General features: G+C 32.2%; 4 non-coding genes across 4 annotated transcripts; all 4 read left to right on the top strand.

Annotated features, from left to right (window-relative positions):
- The first annotated feature begins 289 nt into the window (after positions 1-289).
- Positions 290-363, top strand: TRNAS-ACU (transfer RNA serine (anticodon ACU)). Its single transcript has one exon. It is a non-coding gene; the product is annotated as a tRNA-Ser (tRNA).
- A 2,515-nt stretch (positions 364-2,878) lies between these two features.
- On the top strand, positions 2,879-2,952 carry TRNAS-ACU (transfer RNA serine (anticodon ACU)). Its single transcript has one exon. It is a non-coding gene; the product is annotated as a tRNA-Ser (tRNA).
- Positions 2,953-6,328: 3,376 nt separating this feature from the next.
- Positions 6,329-6,402, top strand: TRNAI-AAU (transfer RNA isoleucine (anticodon AAU)). The gene has a single exon. It is a non-coding gene; the product is annotated as a tRNA-Ile (tRNA).
- A 2,517-nt stretch (positions 6,403-8,919) lies between these two features.
- Positions 8,920-8,993, top strand: TRNAS-ACU (transfer RNA serine (anticodon ACU)). The gene has a single exon. It is a non-coding gene; the product is annotated as a tRNA-Ser (tRNA).
- The last annotated feature ends 11,836 nt before the right edge of the window (positions 8,994-20,829 follow it).

The following is a 20,829-nucleotide window of genomic DNA, read 5'->3' as shown; positions in this document are numbered from 1 at the left end:
CGAGGGGAAGCTGCCAGAATGATTAGATGAATCAATTGCATATAGGTGATGAATTGTTATTTATTGCTAAAACACATGGAAAAAACATTAATGGTTCTAAGTTCTAACACTAAGTATGAAAATCTCTTTTGTATTGTAATTTTTTTTAAAGTCATATTAGTTTCTTCATGTTGATATTATATAAGTATAACTTCATGGTAAACCTCTGAAATTAAGCTTTCCAAATCTCCCGGGTTAACTATCATTAGCACTTCTTCATATGCTGGACTTCGAGGTATTTGTGCAAAATGGCCTGATAGCTCAGATGGTTAGAGCGTGGTGCTACTAACGCCAAGGTCACAGGTTCGATCCCTATACAGGCCAAGTTTAATTGTTTGAAAAAAGATACATTTTTCTTGTGTCTCATTTTTGACTGTTTATCACCTTGGATCAAACGCTGCTTGAAGGATTGGATGAATACATTTGATATAGTTGTAGAATTAATTATTATTCTGAAAACTCCTGGAATATCTATTAATGGTTCTAAGTTCTAACGCGAAGTAACTAAATCTCTTATTTATTGCAATTTATTGAGGTCATTTTTGTTTTGTCTTGTTGATGAAATATAAAGATAGTATGAATTTAAACAGCTGAATACAAGCTTTCCAACTATCCCGGGATAACAATCGGTAGCACTTCATCATCTGCTATTTCTTCAATAGTATGCTATATATTTATTGAGCCTACTAGTTTAGTCTTTAGAGCATGAAGCTAAAAATGTCAAGGACATACTTTCAATCGGTCTCCAAGCCAATACTTGATGCTCCTTTAATGTTGAAAATATATGTATTTTCTTCTGTATCATGTGTATCTCTATATTTCCTTTGAGGGGAAGCTGATAGAATGATTAAATGAGTCAATTGCATATAGGTGATGAATTGTTATTTATTGCTAAAACACATGAAAAAACATTAATGGTTCTAAGTTCTAACACTAAGTATGAAAATCTCTTTTGTATTGTAATTTTTTTAAAGTCATATTAGTTTCTTCATGTTGATATTATATATTTATAACTTCATGGTAAACCTCTGAAATTAAGCTTTCCAAATCTCCCGGGTTAACTATCATTAGCACTTCTTCATATGCTGGACTTCCAGTAATTTGTGCAAAACGGCCTGTTAGCTCAGATGGTTAGAGCGTGTTGCTAATAACGCCAAGGTCACAGGTTCGATCCCTGTACAGGCCAAGTTTAATTGCTGGTAAAAAGATGACATTTTCTTGTGTCTCATTTTTGACTGTTTATCACCCTGGATCAAACGCTGCTTGAAGGATTGGATGAATACATTTGATATAGTTGTAGAATTAATTATTATTCTGAAAGCTCCTGAAATATCTATTAATGGTTCTAAGTTCTAACGCCAAGTAACTAAATCTCTTATTTATTGCAATTTATTGAGGTCATTTTTGTTTTGTCTTGTTGATGAAATATAAAGATAGTATGAATGTAAACAGCTGAATATAAGCTTTCCAACTATCCCGGGTTAACAATCAGTAGCACTTCATCATCTGCCATTTCCTCAATAGTATGCTCTATATTTAGTGAGCCTATTAGTTCAGTCTTTAGAGCATAACGTTAAAAATGCCAGGGACATACTTTCAATCAGTCTCCAAGCCAATACTTGATGCTCCTTTAATGTTGAAAATAGATGTATTTTCTTCTGTATCATGTGTATCTCTATATTTCCTTTGAGGGGTAGCTGATAGAATGATTAAATGAGTCAATTGCATATAGGTGATGAATTGTTATTTATTGCTAAAACACATATAAAAATAAATTAATGGTTCTAAGTTCTAACACCAAGTATGAAAATCTCTTTTGTATTGTAATTTTTTTAAGTCATATTAGTTTCTTCATGTTTATAGTATATATTTATAACTTCATGGTAAACATCTGAAATTAAGCTTTCCAAATCGCCCGAGTTAACTGTCATTAGCACTTCTTCATATGCTGGACTTCCAGGAATATGTGCAAAACGGCCTGTTAGCTCAGATGGTTAGAGCGAGGTGCTAATAACGCCAAGGTCACAGGTTCGATCCCTGTACAGGCCAAGGTTAATTGTTTGTAAAAAGATTAATTTTTCTTGTGTCTCATTTTTGACTGTTTATCACCTTGGATCAAACCATGCTTGAAGGATAGGATGAATACTTTGATATAGTTGTAGAATTAATTATGATTCTGAAAGCTCCTGGAATATCTATTAATGGTTCTAAGTTCTAACACCAAGTAACTAAATCTCTTATTTATTGCAATTCATTTAGGTCATTTTTGTTTTGTCTTTTTGATGAAATATAAAGATAGTATGAATGTAAACAGCTGAATATAAGCTTTCCAACTATCCCGGGTTAACAATCAGTAGCACTTCATCATCTGCTATTTCTTCAATACTATGCTATATATTTAGTGAGCCTATTAGTTTAGTCTTTAGAGCATAAAGTTAAAAATGCCAGGAACATACTTTCAATCAGTCTCCAAGCCAATACTTGATGCTCCTTTAATGTTGAAAATAGATGAATTTTCTTCAGTATCATTTGTATGTCTATATTTCCTTCGAGGGGAAGCTGCCAGAATGATTAGATGAATCAATTGCATATAGGTGATGAATTGTTATTTATTGCTAAAACACATGGAAAAAACATTAATGGTTCTAAGTTCTAACACTAAGTATGAAAATCTCTTTTGTATTGTAATTTTTTTTAAAGTCATATTAGTTTCTTCATGTTGATATTATATAAGTATAACTTCATGGTAAACCTCTGAAATTAAGCTTTCCAAATCTCCCGGGTTAACTATCATTAGCACTTCTTCATATGCTGGACTTAGATGGAATTTGTGCAAAATGGCCTGATAGCTCAGATGGTTAGAGCGTGGTGCTACTAACGCCAAGGTCACAGGTTCGATCCCTATACAGGCCAAGTTTAATTGTTTGAAAAAAGATACATTTTTCTTGTGTCTCATTTTTGACTGTTTATCACCTTGGATCAAACGCTGCTTGAAGGATTGGATGAATACATTTGATATAGTTGTAGAATTAATTATTATTCTGAAAACTCCTGGAATATCTATTAATGGTTCTAAGTTCTAACGCGAAGTAACTAAATCTCTTATTTATTGCAATTTATTGAGGTCATTTTTGTTTTGTCTTGTTGATGAAATATAAAGATAGTATGAATTTAAACAGCTGAATACAAGCTTTCCAACTATCCCGGGATAACAATCGGTAGCACTTCATCATCTGCTATTTCTTCAATAGTATGCTATATATTTATTGAGCCTACTAGTTTAGTCTTTAGAGCATGAAGCTAAAAATGTCAAGGACATACTTTCAATCGGTCTCCAAGCCAATACTTGATGCTCCTTTAATGTTGAAAATATATGTATTTTCTTCTGTATCATGTGTATCTCTATATTTCCTTTGAGGGGAAGCTGATAGAATGATTAAATGAGTCAATAGCATATAGGTGATGAATTGTTATTTATTGCTAAAACACATGGAAAAAACATTAATGGTTCTAAGTTCTAACACTAAGTATGAAAATCTCTTTTGTATTGTAATTTTTTTAAAGTCATATTAGTTTCTTCATGTTGATATTATATATTTATAACTTCATGGTAAACCTCTGAAATTAAGCTTTCCAAATCTCCCGGGTTAACTATCATTAGCACTTCTTCATATGCTGGACTTCCAGTAATTTGTGCAAAACGGCCTGTTAGCTCAGATGGTTAGAGCGTGTTGCTAATAACGCCAAGGTCACAGGTTCGATCCCTGTACAGGCCAAGTTTAATTGCTGGTAAAAAGATGAAATTTTCTTGTGTCTCATTTTTGACTGTTTATCACCCTGGATCAAACGCTGCTTGAAGGATTGGATGAATACATTTGATATAGTTGTAGAATTAATTAATATTCTGAAAGCTCCTGAAATATCTATTAATGGTTCTAAGTTCTAACGCCAAGTAACTAAATCTCTTATTTATTGCAATTTATTGAGGTCATTTTTGTTTTGTCTTGTTGATGAAATATAAAGATAGTATGAATGTAAACAGCTGAATATAAGCTTTCCAACTATCCCGGGTTAACAATCAGTAGCACTTCATCATCTGCCATTTCTTCAATAGTATGCTCTATATTTAGTGAGCCTATTAGTTCAGTCTTTAGAGCATAACGTTAAAAATGCCAGGGACATACTTTCAATCAGTCTCCAAGCCAATACTTGATGCTCCTTTAATGTTGAAAATAGATGTATTTTCTTCTGTATCATGTGTATCTCTATATTTCCTTTGAGGGGTAGCTGATAGAATGATTAAATGAGTCAATTGCATATAGGTGATGAATTGTTATTTATTGCTAAAACACATATAAAAAACATTAATGGTTCTAAGTTCTAACACTAAGTATGAAAATCTCTTTTGTATTGTAATTTTTTTAAGTCATATTAGTTTCTTCATGTTTATAGTATATATTTATAACTTCATGGTAAACATCTGAAATTAAGCTTTCCAAATCGCCCGAGTTAACTGTCATTAGCACTTCTTCATATGCTGGACTTCCAGGAATATGTGCAAAACGGCCTGTTAGCTCAGATGGTTAGAGCGAGGTGCTAATAACGCCAAGGTCACAGGTTCCATCCCTGTACAGGCCAAGGTTAATTGTTTGTAAAAAGATTAATTTTTCTTGTGTCTCATTTTTGACTGTTTATCACCTTGGATCAAGCCATGCTTGAAGGATAGGATGAATACTTTGATATAGTTGTAGAATTAATTATGATTCTGAAAGCTCCTGGAATATCTATTAATGGTTCTAAGTTCTAACGCCAAGTAACTAAATCTCTTATTTATTGCAATTTATTGAGGTCATTTTTGTTTTGTCTTGTTGATGAAATATAAAGATAGTATGAATGTAAACAGCTGAATATAAGCTTTCCAACTATCCCGGGTTAACACTCAGTAGCACTTCATCATCTGCTATTTCTTCAATAGTATGCTATATATTTAGTGAGCCTATTAGTTTAGTCTTTAGAGGATAAAGTTAAAAATGCCACAGACATACTTTCAATCATTCTCCAAGCCAATACTTGATGCTCCTTTAATGTTGAAAATAGATGTATTTTCTTCTGTATCATGTGTATCTTTATATTTCCTTTGAGGGGAAGCTGATAGAATGATTAAATGAATCAATTGCATATAGGTGATGAATTGTTATTTATTGCTAAAACACATGGAAAAAACATTAATGGTTCTAAGTTCTAAAACTAAGTATGAAAATCTCTTTTGTATTGTAATTTTTCTAAAGTCATATTAGTTTCTTCATGTTGATAATTTATATTTATAACTTCATGGTACACCTCTGAAATTAAGCTTTCCAAATCTCCCGGGATAACTATCATTAGCACTTCTTCATATGCTGGACTTCCAGGAATTTGTGCAAAATGGCCTGTTAGCTCAGATTGTTAGAGCGTGGTGATAATAACGCCAAGGTCACAGGTTCGATCCCTGGACAGGCCAAGTTTAATTGTTTGTAAAAAGATTCATTTTTCTTGTGTCTCATTTTTGACTGTTTATCACCTTGGATCAAATGCTGCTTGAAGGATTGGATGAATACATTTGATATAGTTGTAGAATTAATTATTATTCTGAAAGCTCCTGGAATATCTATTAATGGTTCTAAGTTCTAAAGCCAAGTAACTAAATCTCTTATTTATTGCAATTCATTGAGGTCATTTTTGTTTTGTCTTGTTGATGAAATATAAAGATAGTATGAATGTAAACAGCTGAATATAAGCTTTCCGACTATCCTAGGTTAACAATCGGTAGCACTTCATCATCTGCTATTTCTTCAATAGTATGCTATATATTTATTGAGCCTATTAGTTTAGTCTTTAGAGCATAAAGTTAAAAATGCCAAGGACATACTTTCAATCAGTCTCCAAGCCAATACTTGATGCTCCTTTAATGTTGAAAATAGATGTATTTTCTTCTGTATCATGTGTATGTCTATATTTCCTTTGAGGGGAAGCTGATAGAATGATTAGATGATTCAATTGCATATAGGTGATGAATTGTTCTTTATTGCTAAAACACATGGAAAAACATTAATGGTGCTAAGTTCTAACACTAAGTATGAAAATGTCTTTTTGTATTGTAATTTTTTTAAAGTCATATTAGTTTCTGCATGTTGATATTGTATATTTATAACTTCATGGTAAACCTCTGAAAATAAGCTTTCCAAATCTCCCGGGTTAACTATCATTAGCACTTCTTCATATGCTGGACTTCCGGGATTTTGTGCAAAACGGCCTGTTAGCTCAGATGGTTAGAGCGTGGTGCTAATAACGCCAAGGTCACAGGTTCGATTCCTGTACAGGCCAAGTTTAATTGTTTGAAAAAAGATTAATTTTTCTTGTGTCTCATTTTTGACTGTTTATCACCTTGGATCAAACACTGCTTGAAGGATTGGATGAATGCATTTGATATAGTTGTAGAATTAATTATTATTCTGAAAGCTCCTGGAATATTTATTAATAGTTCTAAGTTCTAACGCCAAGTAACTAAATCTCTTATTTATTGCAATTTATTGAGGTCATTTTTGTTTTGTCTTGTTGATGAAATATAAAGATAGTATGAATGTAAACAGATGAATATAAGCTTTCCAACTATCCCGGGTTAACAATCGGTAGCACTTCATCATCTGCTATTTCTTCAATAGTATGCTATATATTTATTGAGCCTATTAGTTTAGTCTTTAGAGCATAAAGTTAACAATGCCAAGGACATACTTTCAATCAGTCTTCAAGCCAATACTTGATGCTCCTTTAATGTTGAAAATAGATGCATTTTCTTCAGTATCATTTGTATGTCTATATTTCCTTCGAGGGGAAGCTGACACAATGATTAGATGAATCAATTGCATATAGGTGATGAATTGTTATTTAATGCTAAAACACATGGAAAAAACATTAATGGTTCTAAGTTCTAACACTAAGTATGACAATTTCTTTTGTATTGTAATTTTTTTAAAGTCATATTAGTTTCTTCATGTTGATAATATATATTTATAACTTCATGGTAAACCTCTGAAATTAAGCTTTCCAAATCTCCCGGGTTAACTATCATTAGCACTTCTTCATATGCTGGACTTCCATTAATTTGTGCAAAACAGCCTGTTAGCTTAGATGGTTAGAGCGTGGTGCTAATAACGCCAAGGTCACAGGCTCGATCCCTGTACAGGCCAAGTTTAATTGTTTGTAAAAAGATTAATTTTTCTTGTGTCTCATTTTTGACTGTTTATCACCTTGGATCAAACGCTGCTTGAAGGATTGGAAGAATACATTTGATATAGTTGTAGAATTAATTATTATTCTGAAAGCTCCTGGAATATCTATTAATGGTTCTAAGTTCTAACGCCAAGTAACTAAAACTCTTATTTATTGCAATTCATTGAGGTCATTTTTATTTTGTCTTGTTGATGAAATATAAAGATAGTATGAATGTAAACAGCTGAATATAAGCTTTCCAACTATCCCCGGTTAACAATCAGTAGCACTTCATCATCTGCTATTTCTTCAATAGTATGCTATATATTTAGTGAGCCTATTAGTTTAGTCTTTAGAGCATAAAGTTAAAAATGCCAACGACATACTTTCAATCAGTCTCCAAGCCAATAGTTGATGCTCCTTTAATGTTGAAAATAGATGTATTTTCTTCTGTATAATGTGTATGTCTATATTTCCTTTGAGGGGAAGCTGATAGAATGATTAGATGAATCAATTGCATATAGGTGATGAATTGTTATTTATTGCTAAAACACATGGAAAAAACATTAATGGTTCTAAGTTTTAACACTAAGTATGAAAATCTCTTTTGTATTGTAATTTTTCTAAAGTCATATTAGTTTCTTCATGTGGATAATTTATATTTATAACTACATGGTACACCTCTGAAATTAAGCTTTCCAAATCTCCCGGGTTATTTATCATTAGCACTTCTTCATATGCTGGACTTCCAGGACTTTTGTGCAAAACGGCCTGTTAGCTCAGATGGTTAGAGCGTGGTGCTAATAACGTCAAGGTCACAGGTTCGATCCCTGTACAAGCCGTGTTTAATTGTTTGTAAAAAGATACATTTTTCTTGTGTCTCATTTTTGACTGTTTATCACCTTGGATCAAATGCTGCTTGAAGGATTGGATGAATACATTTGATATAGTTGTAGAATTAATTATTATTCTGAAAGCTCCTGGAATATCTATTAATGGTTCTAAGTTCTAACACCAAGTAACTAAATCTCTTATTTATTGCAATTCATTTAGGTCATTTTTGTTTTGTCTTTTTGATGAAATATAAAGATAGTATGAATGTAAACAGCTGAATATAAGCTTTCCAACTATCCCGGGTTAACAATCAGTAGCACTTCATCATCTGCTATTTCTTCAATACTATGCTATATATTTAGTGAGCCTATTAGTTTAGTCTTTAGAGCATAAGGTTAAAAATGCCAGGAACATACTTTCAATCAGTCTCCAAGCCAATACTTGATGCTCCTTTAATGTTGAAAATAGATGAATTTTCTTCAGTATCATTTGTATGTCTATATTTCCTTCGAGGGGAAGCTGCCAGAATGATTAGATGAATCAATTGCATATAGGTGATGAATTGTTATTTATTGCTAAAACACATGGAAAAAACATTAATGGTTCTAAGTTCTAACACTAAGTATGAAAATCTCTTTTGTATTGTAATTTTTTTTAAAGTCATATTAGTTTCTTCATGTTGATATTATATAAGTATAACTTCATGGTAAACCTCTGAAATTAAGCTTTCCAAATCTCCCGGGTTAACTATCATTAGCACTTCTTCATATGATGGACTTCGAGGTATTTGTGCAAAATGGCCTGATAGCTCAGATGGTTAGAGCGTGGTGCTACTAACGCCAAGGTCACAGGTTCGATCCCTATACAGGCCAAGTTTAATTGTTTGAAAAAAGATACATTTTTCTTGTGTCTCATTTTTGACTGTTTATCACCTTGGATCAAACGCTGCTTGAAGGATTGGATGAATACATTTGATATAGTTGTAGAATTAATTATTATTCTGAAAACTCCTGGAATATCTATTAATGGTTCTAAGTTCTAACGCGAAGTAACTAAATCTCTTATTTATTGCAATTTATTGAGGTCATTTTTGTTTTGTCTTGTTGATGAAATATAAAGATAGTATGAATTTAAACAGCTGAATACAAGCTTTCCAACTATCCCGGGATAACAATCGGTAGCACTTCATCATCTGCTATTTCTTCAATAGTATGCTATATATTTATTGAGCCTACTAGTTTAGTCTTTAGAGCATGAAGCTAAAAATGTCAAGGACATACTTTCAATCGGTCTCCAAGCCAATACTTGATGCTCCTTTAATGTTGAAAATATATGTATTTTCTTCTGTATCATGTGTATCTCTATATTTCCTTTGAGGGGAAGCTGATAGAATGATTAAATGAGTCAATTGCATATAGGTGATGAATTGGTATTTATTGCTAAAACACATGGAAAAAACATTAATGGTTCTAAGTTCTAACACTAAGTATGAAAATCTCTTTTGTATTGTAATTTTTTTAAAGTCATATTAGTTTCTTCATGTTGATATTATATATTTATAACTTCATGGTAAACCTCTGAAATTAAGCTTTCCAAATCTCCCGGGTTAACTATCATTAGCACTTCTTCATATGCTGGACTTCCAGTAATTTGTGCAAAACGGCCTGTTAGCTCAGATGGTTAGAGCGTGTTGCTAATAACGCCAAGGTCACAGGTTCGATCCCTGTACAGGCCAAGTTTAATTGCTGGTAAAAAGATGAAATTTTCTTGTGTCTCATTTTTGACTGTTTATCACCCTGGATCAAACGCTGCTTGAAGGATTGGATGAATACATTTGATATAGTTGTAGAATTAATTATTATTCTGAAAGCTCCTGAAATATCTATTAATGGTTCTAAGTTCTAACGCCAAGTAACTAAATCTCTTATTTATTGCAATTTATTGAGGTCATTTTTGTTTTGTCTTGTTGATGAAATATAAAGATAGTATGAATGTAAACAGCTGAATATAAGCTTTCCAACTATCCCGGGTTAACAATCAGTAGCACTTCATCATCTGCCATTTCTTCAATAGTATGCTCTATATTTAGTGAGCCTATTAGTTCAGTCTTTAGAGCATAACGTTAAAAATGCCAGGGACATACTTTCAATCAGTCTCCAAGCCAATACTTGATGCTCCTTTAATGTTGAAAATAGATGTATTTTCTTCTGTATCATGTGTATCTCTATATTTCCTTTGAGGGGTAGCTGATAGAATGATTAAATGAGTCAATTGCATATAGGTGATGAATTGTTATTTATTGCTAAAACACATATAAAAAACATTAATGGTTCTAAGTTCTAACACCAAGTATGAAAATCTCTTTTGTATTGTAATTTTTTTAAGTCATATTAGTTTCTTCATGTTTATATTATATATTTATAACTTCATGGTAAACATCTGAAATTAAGCTTTCCAAATCGCCCGGGTTAACTGTCATTAGCACTTCTTCATATGCTGGACTTCCAGGAATATGTGCAAAACGGCCTGTTAGCTCAGATTGTTAGAGCGAGGTGCTAATAACGTCAAGGTCACAGGTTCGATCCCTGTACAGGCCAAGGTTAATTGTTTGTAAAAAGATTATTTTTTCTTGTGTCTCATTTTTGACTGTTTATCACCTTGGATCAAACCCTGATTGAAGGATAGGATGAATACTTTGATATAGTTGTAGAATTAATTATTATTCTGAAAGCTCCTGGAATATCTATTAATGGTTCTAAGTTCTAACGCCAAGTAACTAAATCTCTTATTTATTGCAATTTATTGAGGTCATTTTTGTTTTGTCTTGTTGATGAAATATAAAGATAGTATGAATGTAAACAGCTGAATATAAGCTTTCCAACTATCCCGGGTTAACAATCAGTAGCACTTCATCATCTGCTATTTCTTCAATAGTATGCTATATATTTAGTGAGCCTATTAGTTTAGTCTTTATAGGATAAAGTTAAAAATGCCAAGGACATACTTTCAATCATTCTCCAAGCCAATACTTGATGCTCCTTTAATGTTGAAAATAGATGTATTTTCTTCTGTATCATGTGTATCTCTATATTTCCTTTGAGGGGAAGCTGATAGAATGATTAAATGAGTCAATTGCATATAGGTGATGAATTGTTATTTATTGCTAAAACACATGGAAAAACATTAATGGTTCTAAGTTCTAACACTAAGTATGAGCATTTCTTTTGTATTGTAATTTTTTTTAAAGTCATATTAGTTTCTTCATGTTTATAATATATATTTATAACTTCATGGTAAACATCTGAAATTAAGCTTTCCAAATCTCCCGGGTTAACTGTCATTAGCACTTCTTCATATGCTGGACTTCCAGGAATATGTGCAAAACGGCCTGTTAGCTCAGATGGTTAGAGCGTATTGCTAATAACGCCAAGGTCACAGGTTCGATCCCTGTACAGGCCAAGGTTAAGTGTTTGTAAAAAGATTAATTTTTCTTGTGTCTCATTTTTGACTGTTTATCACCTTGGATCAAACGCTGCTTGAAGGATTGGATGAATACATTTGATATAGTTGTAGAATTAATTATTATTCTGAAAGCTCCTGGAATATTTATTAATAGTTCTAAGTTCTAACGCCAAGTAACTAAATCTCTTATTTATTGCAATTTATTGAGGTCATTTTTATTTTGTCTTGTTGATGAAATATAAAGATAGTATGAATGTAAACAGCTGAATATAAGCTTTCCAAGTATCCCGGGTTAACAATCAGTAGCACTTCATCATCTGCTATTTCTTCAATAGTATGCTATATATTTAGTGAGCCTATTAGTTTAGTCTTTAGAGCATAAAGTTAAAAATGCCAGGAACATACTTTCAATCAGTCTCCAAGCCAATACTTGATGCTCCTTTAATGTTGAAAATAGATGTATTTTCTTCAGTATCATTTGTATGTCTATATTTCCTTCGAGGGGAAGCTGCCAGAATGATTAGATGAATCAATTGCATATAGGTGATGAATTGTTATTTATTGCTAAAACAGATGGAAAAAACATTAATGGTTCTAAGTTCTAACACTAAGTATGAAAATCTCTTTTGTATTGTAATTTTTTTTAAAGTCATATTAGTTTCTTCATGTTGATATTATATAAGTATAACTTCATGGTAAACCTCTGAAATTAAGCTTTCCAAATCTCCCGGGTTCACTATCATTAGCACTTCTTCATATGCTGGACTTCCAGGTGTTTGTGCAAAATGGCCTGTTAGCTCAGATGGTTAGAGCGTGGTGCTAATAACACCAAAGTCACAGGTTCGATCCCTATACAGGCCAAGTTTAATTGTTTGAAAAAAGATTAATTTTTCTTGTGTCTCATTTTTGACTGTTTATCACCTTGGATCAAACGCTGCTTGAAGGATTGGATGAATACATTTGATATAGTTGTAGAATTAATTATTATTCTGAAAGCTCCTGGAATATGTATTAATGGTTCTAAGTTCTAACGCCAAGTAACTAAAACTCTTATTTATTGCAATTCATTGAGGTCATTTTTATTTTGTCTTGTTGATGAAATATAAAGATAGTATGAATGTAAACAGCTGAATATAAGCTTTCCAACTATCCCGGGTTAACAATCAGTAGCACTTCATCATCTGCCATTTCTTCAATAGTATGCTATATATTTAGTGAGCCTATTAGTTCAGTCTTTAGAGGATAAAGTTAAAAATGCCAGGGATATACTTTCAATCAGTCTCCAAGCCAATACTTGATGCTCCTTTAATGTTGAAAATAGATGTATTTTCTTCTGTATCATGTGTATCTCTATATTTCCTTTGAGGGGAAGCTGATAGAATGATTAAATGAATCAATTGCATATAGGTGATGAATTGTTATTTATTGCTAAAACACATGGAAAAAACATTAATGGTTCTAAGTTCTAAAACTAAGTATGAAAATCTCTTTTGTATTGTAATTTTTTTAAAGTCATATTAGTTTCTTCGTGTTGATAATATATATTTATAACTTCATGGTAAACCTCTGAAATTAAGCTTTCCAAATCTCCCGGGTTAACTATCATTAGCACTTTTTCATATGCTGGACTTCCAGGAATTTGTGCAAAACGGCCTGTTAGCTCAGATGGTTAGAGCGTGGTGCTAATAAACACCAAGGTCACAGGTTCGATCCCTGTACAGGCCACGTTTAATTGTTTGTAAAAAGATTAATTTTTCTGTGTCTCATTTTTGACTGTTTATCACCTTGGATCAAACGCTGCTTGAAGGATTGGATGAATACATTTGATATAGTTGTAGAATTAATTATTATTCTGAAAGCTCCTGGAATATGTATTAATGGTTCTAAGTTCTAACGCCAAGTAACTAAAACTCTTATTTATTGCAATTCATTGAGGTCATTTTTATTTTGTCTTGTTGATGAAATATAAAGATAGTATGAATGTAAACAGCTGAATATAAGCTTTCCAACTATCCCGGGTTAACAATCAGTAGCACTTCATCATCTGCCATTTCTTCAATAGTATGCTATATATTTAGTGAGCCTATTAGTTTAGTCTTTAGAGGATAAAGTTAAAAATGCCAAGGACATACTTTCAATCAGTCTCCAAGCCAATACTTGATGCTCCTTTAATGTTGAAAATAGATGTATTTTCTTCTGTATCATGTGTATCTCTATATTTCCTTTGAGGGGAAGCTGATAGAATGATTAAATGAATCAATTGCATATAGGTGATGAATTGTTATTTATTGCTAAAACACATGGAAAAAACATTAATGGTTCTAAGTTCTAACACTAAGTATGAAAATCTCTTTTGTATTGTAATTTTTTTAAAGTCATATTAGTTTCTTCGTGTTGATAATATATATTTATAACTTCATGGTAAACCTCTGAAATTAAGCTTTCCAAATCTCCCGGGTTAACTATCATTAGCACTTCTTCATATGCTGGACTTCCAGGAATTTGTGCAAAAAGGCCTGTTAGCTCAGATGGTTAGAGCGTGGTGCTAATAACACCAAGGTCACAGGTTCGATCCCTGTACAGGCCACGTTTAATTGTTTGTAAAAAGATTAATTTTTCTGTGTCTCATTTTTGACTGTTTATCACCTTGGATCAAACGCTGCTTGAAGGATTGGATGAATACATTTGATATAGTTGTAGAATTAATTATTATTATGAAAGCTCCTGAAATATCTATTAATGGTTCTAAGTTCTAACGCCAAGTAACTAAATCTCTTATTTATTGCAATTTATTGAGGTCATTTTTGTTTTGTCTTGTTAATGAAATATAAAGATGGTATGAATGTAAACAGCTGAATATAAGCTTTCCAACTATCCCGGGTTAACAATCGGTAGCACTTCATCATCTGCTATTTCTTCAATAGTATGCTATGTATTTATTGAGCCTATTAGTTTAGTCTGTAGAGCATAAAGTTAAAAATGCCAAGGACATACTTTCAATCAGTCTCCAAGCCAATACTTGATGCTCCTTTAATGTTGAAAATAGATGTATTTTCTTCTGTATAATGTGAATGTCTATATTTCCTTTGAGGGGAAGCTGATAGAATGATTAGATGAATGAATTGCATATTGGTGATGAATTGTTATTTATTGCTAAAACACATGGAAAAAACATTAATGGTTCTAAGTTCTAACACTAAGTATGAAAATCTCTTTTGTATTGTAATTTTTCTAAAGTCATATTAGTTTCTTCATGTTGATAATTTATATTTATAACTTCATGGTACTCCTCTGAAATTAAGCTTTCCAAATCTCCCTGTTTAACTATCATTAGCACTTCTTCATATGCTGGACTTCCAGGGATTTGTGCAAAATGGCCTGTTGGCACAGATGGTTAGAGCTTGGTGCTAATAACGCCAAGGTCACAGGTTCGATCCCTGTACAGGCCAAGTTTAATTGTTTGAAAAAAGATTAATTTTTCTTGTGTCTCATTTTTGACTGTTTATCACCTTGGATCAAAAGATGCTTGAAGGATTGGATGAATACATTTGATATAGTTGTAGAATTAATTATTATTCTGAAAGCTCCTGGAATATCTATTAATGGTTCTAAGTTCTAACGCCAAGTAACTAAAACTCTTATTTATTGCAATTCATTGAGGTCATTTTTATTTTGTCTTGTTGATGAAATATAAAGATAGTATGAATGTAAACAGCTGAATATAAGCTTTCCAACTATCCCCGGTTAACAATCAGTAGCACTTCATCATCTGCTATTTCTTCAATAGTATGCTATATATTTAGTGAGCCTATTAGTTTAGTCTTTAGAGCATAAAGTTAACAATGCCAAGGACATACTTTCAATCAGTCTCCAAGCCAATACTTGATGCTCCTTTAATGTTGAAAATAGATGTATTTTCTTCAGTATCATTTGTATGTCTATATTTCCTTCGAGGGGAAGCTGACACAATGATTAGATGAATCAATTGCATATAGGTAATGAATTGTTATTTATTGCTAAAACACATGGAAAAAACATTAATGGTTCTAAGTTCTAACACTAAGTATGAAAATCTCTTTTGTATTGTAATTTTTTAAAGTCATATTAGTTTCTTCGTGTTGATAATATATATTTATAACTTCATGGTAAACCTCTGAAATTAAGCTTTCCAAATCTCCCGGGTTAACTATCATTAGCACTTCTTCATATGCTGGACTTCCAGGTATTTGTGCAAAATGGCCTGTTAGCTCAGATGGTTAGAGCGTGGTGCTAATAACGCCAAAGTCACAGGTTCGATCCCTATACAGGCCAAGTTTAATTGTTTGAAAAAAGATTAATTTTTCTTGTGTCTCATTTTTGACTGTTTATCACCTTGGATCAAACGCTGCTTGAAGGATTGGATGAATACATTTGATATAGTTGTAGAATTAATTATTATTCTGAAAGCTCCTGGAATATGTATTAATGGTTCTAAGTTCTAACGCCAAGTAACTAAAACTCTTATTTATTGCAATTCATTGAGGTCATTTTTATTTTGTCTTGTTGATGAAATATAAAGATAGTATGAATGTAAACAGCTGAATATAAGCTTTCCAACTATCCCGGGTTAACAATCAGTAGCACTTCATCATCTGCCATTTCTTCAATAGTATGCTATATATTTAGTGAGCCTATTAGTTCAGTCTTTAGAGCATAACGTTAAAAATGCCAGGGACATACTTTCAATCAGTCTCCAAGCCAATACTTGATGCTCCGTTAATGTTGAAAATAGATGTATTTTCTTCTGTATCATGTGTATCTCTATATTTCCTTTGAGGGGAAGCTGATAGAATGATTAAATGAGTCAATTGCATATAGGTGATGAATTGGTATTTATTGCTAAAACACATGGAAAAAACATTAATGGTTCTAAGTTCTAACACTAAGTATGAAAATCTCTTTTGTATTGTAATTTTTTTAAAGTCATATTAGTTTCTTCATGTTGATATTATATATTTATAACTTCATGGTAAACCTCTGAAATTAAGCTTTCCAAATCTCCCGGGTTAACTATCATTAGCACTTCTTCATATGCTGGACTTCCAGTAATTTGTGCAAAACGGCCTGTTAGCTCAGATGGTTAGAGCGTGTTGCTAATAACGCCAAGGTCACAGGTTCGATCCCTGTACAGGCCAAGTTTAATTGCTGGTAAAAAGATGAAATTTTCTTGTGTCTCATTTTTGACTGTTTATCACCCTGGATCAAACGCTGCTTGAAGGATTGGATGAATACATTTGATATAGTTGTAGAATTAATTATTATTCTGAAAGCTCCTGAAATATCTATTAATGGTTCTAAGTTCTAACGCCAAGTAACTAAATCTCTTATTTATTGCAATTTATTGAGGTCATTTTTGTTTTGTCTTGTTGATGAAATATAAAGATAGTATGAATGTAAACAGCTGAATATAAGCTTTCCAACTATCCCGGGTTAACAATCAGTAGCACTTCATCATCTGCCATTTCTTCAATAGTATGCTCTATATTTAGTGAGCCTATTAGTTCAGTCTTTAGAGCATAACGTTAAAAATGCCAGGGACATACTTTCAATCAGTCTCCAAGCCAATACTTGATGCTCCTTTAATGTTGAAAATAGATGTATTTTCTTCTGTATCATGTGTATCTCTATATTTCCTTTGAGGGGTAGCTGATAGAATGATTAAATGAGTCAATTGCATATAGGTGATGAATTGTTATTTATTGCTAAAACACATATAAAAAACATTAATGGTTCTAAGTTCTAACACCAAGTATGAAAATCTCTTTTGTATTGTAATTTTTTTAAGTCATATTAGTTTCTTCATGTTTATATTATATATTTATAACTTCATGGTAAACATCTGAAATTAAGCTTTCCAAATCGCCCGGGTTAACTGTCATTAGCACTTCTTCATATGCTGGACTTCCAGGAATATGTGCAAAACGGCCTGTTAGCTCAGATTGTTAGAGCGAGGTGCTAATAACGTCAAGGTCACAGGTTCGATCCCTGTACAGGCCAAGGTTAATTGTTTGTAAAAAGATTATTTTTTCTTGTGTCTCATTTTTGACTGTTTATCACCTTGGATCAAACCCTGATTGAAGGATAGGATGAATACTTTGATATAGTTGTAGAATTAATTATTATTCTGAAAGCTCCTGGAATATCTATTAATGGTTCTAAGTTCTAACGCCAAGTAACTAAATCTCTTATTTATTGCAATTTATTGAGGTCATTTTTGTTTTGTCTTGTTGATGAAATATAAAGATAGTATGAATGTAAACAGCTGAATATAAGCTTTCCAACTATCCCGGGTTAACAATCAGTAGCACTTCATCATCTGCTATTTCTTCAATAGTATGCTATATATTTAGTGAGCCTATTAGTTTAGTCTTTATAGGATAAAGTTAAAAATGCCAAGGACATACTTTCAATCATTCTCCAAGCCAATACTTGATGCTCCTTTAATGTTGAAAATAGATGTATTTTCTTCTGTATCATGTGTATCTCTATATTTCCTTTGAGGGGAAGCTGATAGAATGATTAAATGAGTCAATTGCATATAGGTGATGAATTGTTATTTATTGCTAAAACACATGGAAAAACATTAATGGTTCTAAGTTCTAACACTAAGTATGAGCATTTCTTTTGTATTGTAATTTTTTTTAAAGTCATATTAGTTTCTTCATGTTTATAATATATATTTATAACTTCATGGTAAACATCTGAAATTAAGCTTTCCAAATCTCCCGGGTTAACTGTCATTAGCACTTCTTCATATGCTGGACTTCCAGGAATATGTGCAAAACGGCCTGTTAGCTCAGATGGTTAGAGCGTATTGCTAATAACGCCAAGGTCACAGGTTCGATCCCTGTACAGGCCAAGGTTAAGTGTTTGTAAAAAGATTAATTTTTCTTGTGTCTCATTTTTGACTGTTTATCACCTTGGATCAAACGCTGCTTGAAGGATTGGATGAATACATTTGATATAGTTGTAGAATTAATTATTATTCTGAAAGCTCCTGGAATATTTATTAATAGTTCTAAGTTCTAACGCCAAGTAACTAAATCTCTTATTTATTGCAATTTATTGAGGTCATTTTTATTTTGTCTTGTTGATGAAATATAAAGATAGTATGAATGTAAACAGCTGAATATAAGCTTTCCAAGTATCCCGGGTTAACAATCAGTAGCACTTCATCATCTGCTATTTCTTCAATAGTATGCTATATATTTAGTGAGCCTATTAGTTTAGTCTTTAGAGCATAAAGTTAAAAATGCCAGGAACATACTTTCAATCAGTCTCCAAGCCAATACTTGATGCTCCTTTAATGTTGAAAATAGATGTATTTTCTTCAGTATCATTTGTATGTCTATATTTCCTTCGAGGGGAAGCTGCCAGAATGATTAGATGAATCAATTGCATATAGGTGATGAATTGTTATTTATTGCTAAAACAGATGGAAAAAACATTAATGGTTCTAAGTTCTAACACTAAGTATGAAAATCTCTTTTGTATTGTAATTTTTTTTAAAGTCATATTAGTTTCTTCATGTTGATATTATATAAGTATAACTTCATGGTAAACCTCTGAAATTAAGCTTTCCAAATCTCCCGGGTTCACTATCATTAGCACTTCTTCATATGCTGGACTTCCAGGTGTTTGTGCAAAATGGCCTGTTAGCTCAGATGGTTAGAGCGTGGTGCTAATAACACCAAAGTCACAGGTTCGATCCCTATACAGGCCAAGTTTAATTGTTTGAAAAAAGATTAATTTTTCTTGTGTCTCATTTTTGACTGTTTATCACCTTGGATCAAACGCTGCTTGAAGGATTGGATGAATACATTTGATATAGTTGTAGAATTAATTATTATTCTGAAAGCTCCTGGAATATGTATTAATGGTTCTAAGTTCTAACGCCAAGTAACTAAAACTCTTATTTATTGCAATTCATTGAGGTCATTTTTATTTTGTCTTGTTGATGAAATATAAAGATAGTATGAATGTAAACAGCTGAATATAAGCTTTCCAACTATCCCGGGTTAACAATCAGTAGCACTTCATCATCTGCCATTTCTTCAATAGTATGCTATATATTTAGTGAGCCTATTAGTTCAGTCTTTAGAGGATAAAGTTAAAAATGCCAGGGATATACTTTCAATCAGTCTCCAAGCCAATACTTGATGCTCCTTTAATGTTGAAAATAGATGTATTTTCTTCTGTATCATGTGTATCTCTATATTTCCTTTGAGGGGAAGCTGATAGAATGATTAAATGAATCAATTGCATATAGGTGATGAATTGTTATTTATTGCTAAAACACATGGAAAAAACATTAATGGTTCTAAGTTCTAAAACTAAGTATGAAAATCTCTTTTGTATTGTAATTTTTTTAAAGTCATATTAGTTTCTTCGTGTTGATAATATATATTTATAACTTCATGGTAAACCTCTGAAATTAAGCTTTCCAAATCTCCCGGGTTAACTATCATTAGCACTTTTTCATATGCTGGACTTCCAGGAATTTGTGCAAAACGGCCTGTTAGCTCAGATGGTTAGAGCGTGGTGCTAATAAACACCAAGGTCACAGGTTCGATCCCTGTACAGGCCACGTTTAATTGTTTGTAAAAAGATTAATTTTTCTGTGTCTCATTTTTGACTGTTTATCACCTTGGATCAAACGCTGCTTGAAGGATTGGATGAATACATTTGATATAGTTGTAGAATTAATTATTATTCTGAAAGCTCCTGGAATATGTATTAATGGTTCTAAGTTCTAACGCCAAGTAACTAAAACTCTTATTTATTGCAATTCATTGAGGTCATTTTTATTTTGTCTTGTTGATGAAATATAAAGATAGTATGAATGTAAACAGCTGAATATAAGCTTTCCAACTATCCCGGGTTAACAATCAGTAGCACTTCATCATCTGCCATTTCTTCAATAGTATGCTATATATTTAGTGAGCCTATTAGTTTAGTCTTTAGAGGATAAAGTTAAAAATGCCAAGGACATACTTTCAATCAGTCTCCAAGCCAATACTTGATGCTCCTTTAATGTTGAAAATAGATGTATTTTCTTCTGTATCATGTGTATCTCTATATTTCCTTTGAGGGGAAGCTGATAGAATGATTAAATGAATCAATTGCATATAGGTGATGAATTGTTATTTATTGCTAAAACACATGGAAAAAACATTAATGGTTCTAAGTTCTAACACTAAGTATGAA

Source organism: Lissotriton vulgaris, chromosome 4_1 (genome assembly GCF_964263255.1).
Source record: "Lissotriton vulgaris chromosome 4_1, aLisVul1.2, whole genome shotgun sequence".
NCBI classification, from domain to species: Eukaryota; Metazoa; Chordata; class Amphibia; order Caudata; family Salamandridae; genus Lissotriton; species Lissotriton vulgaris.
This window is presented reverse-complemented; position numbering and strand designations above follow the sequence as displayed.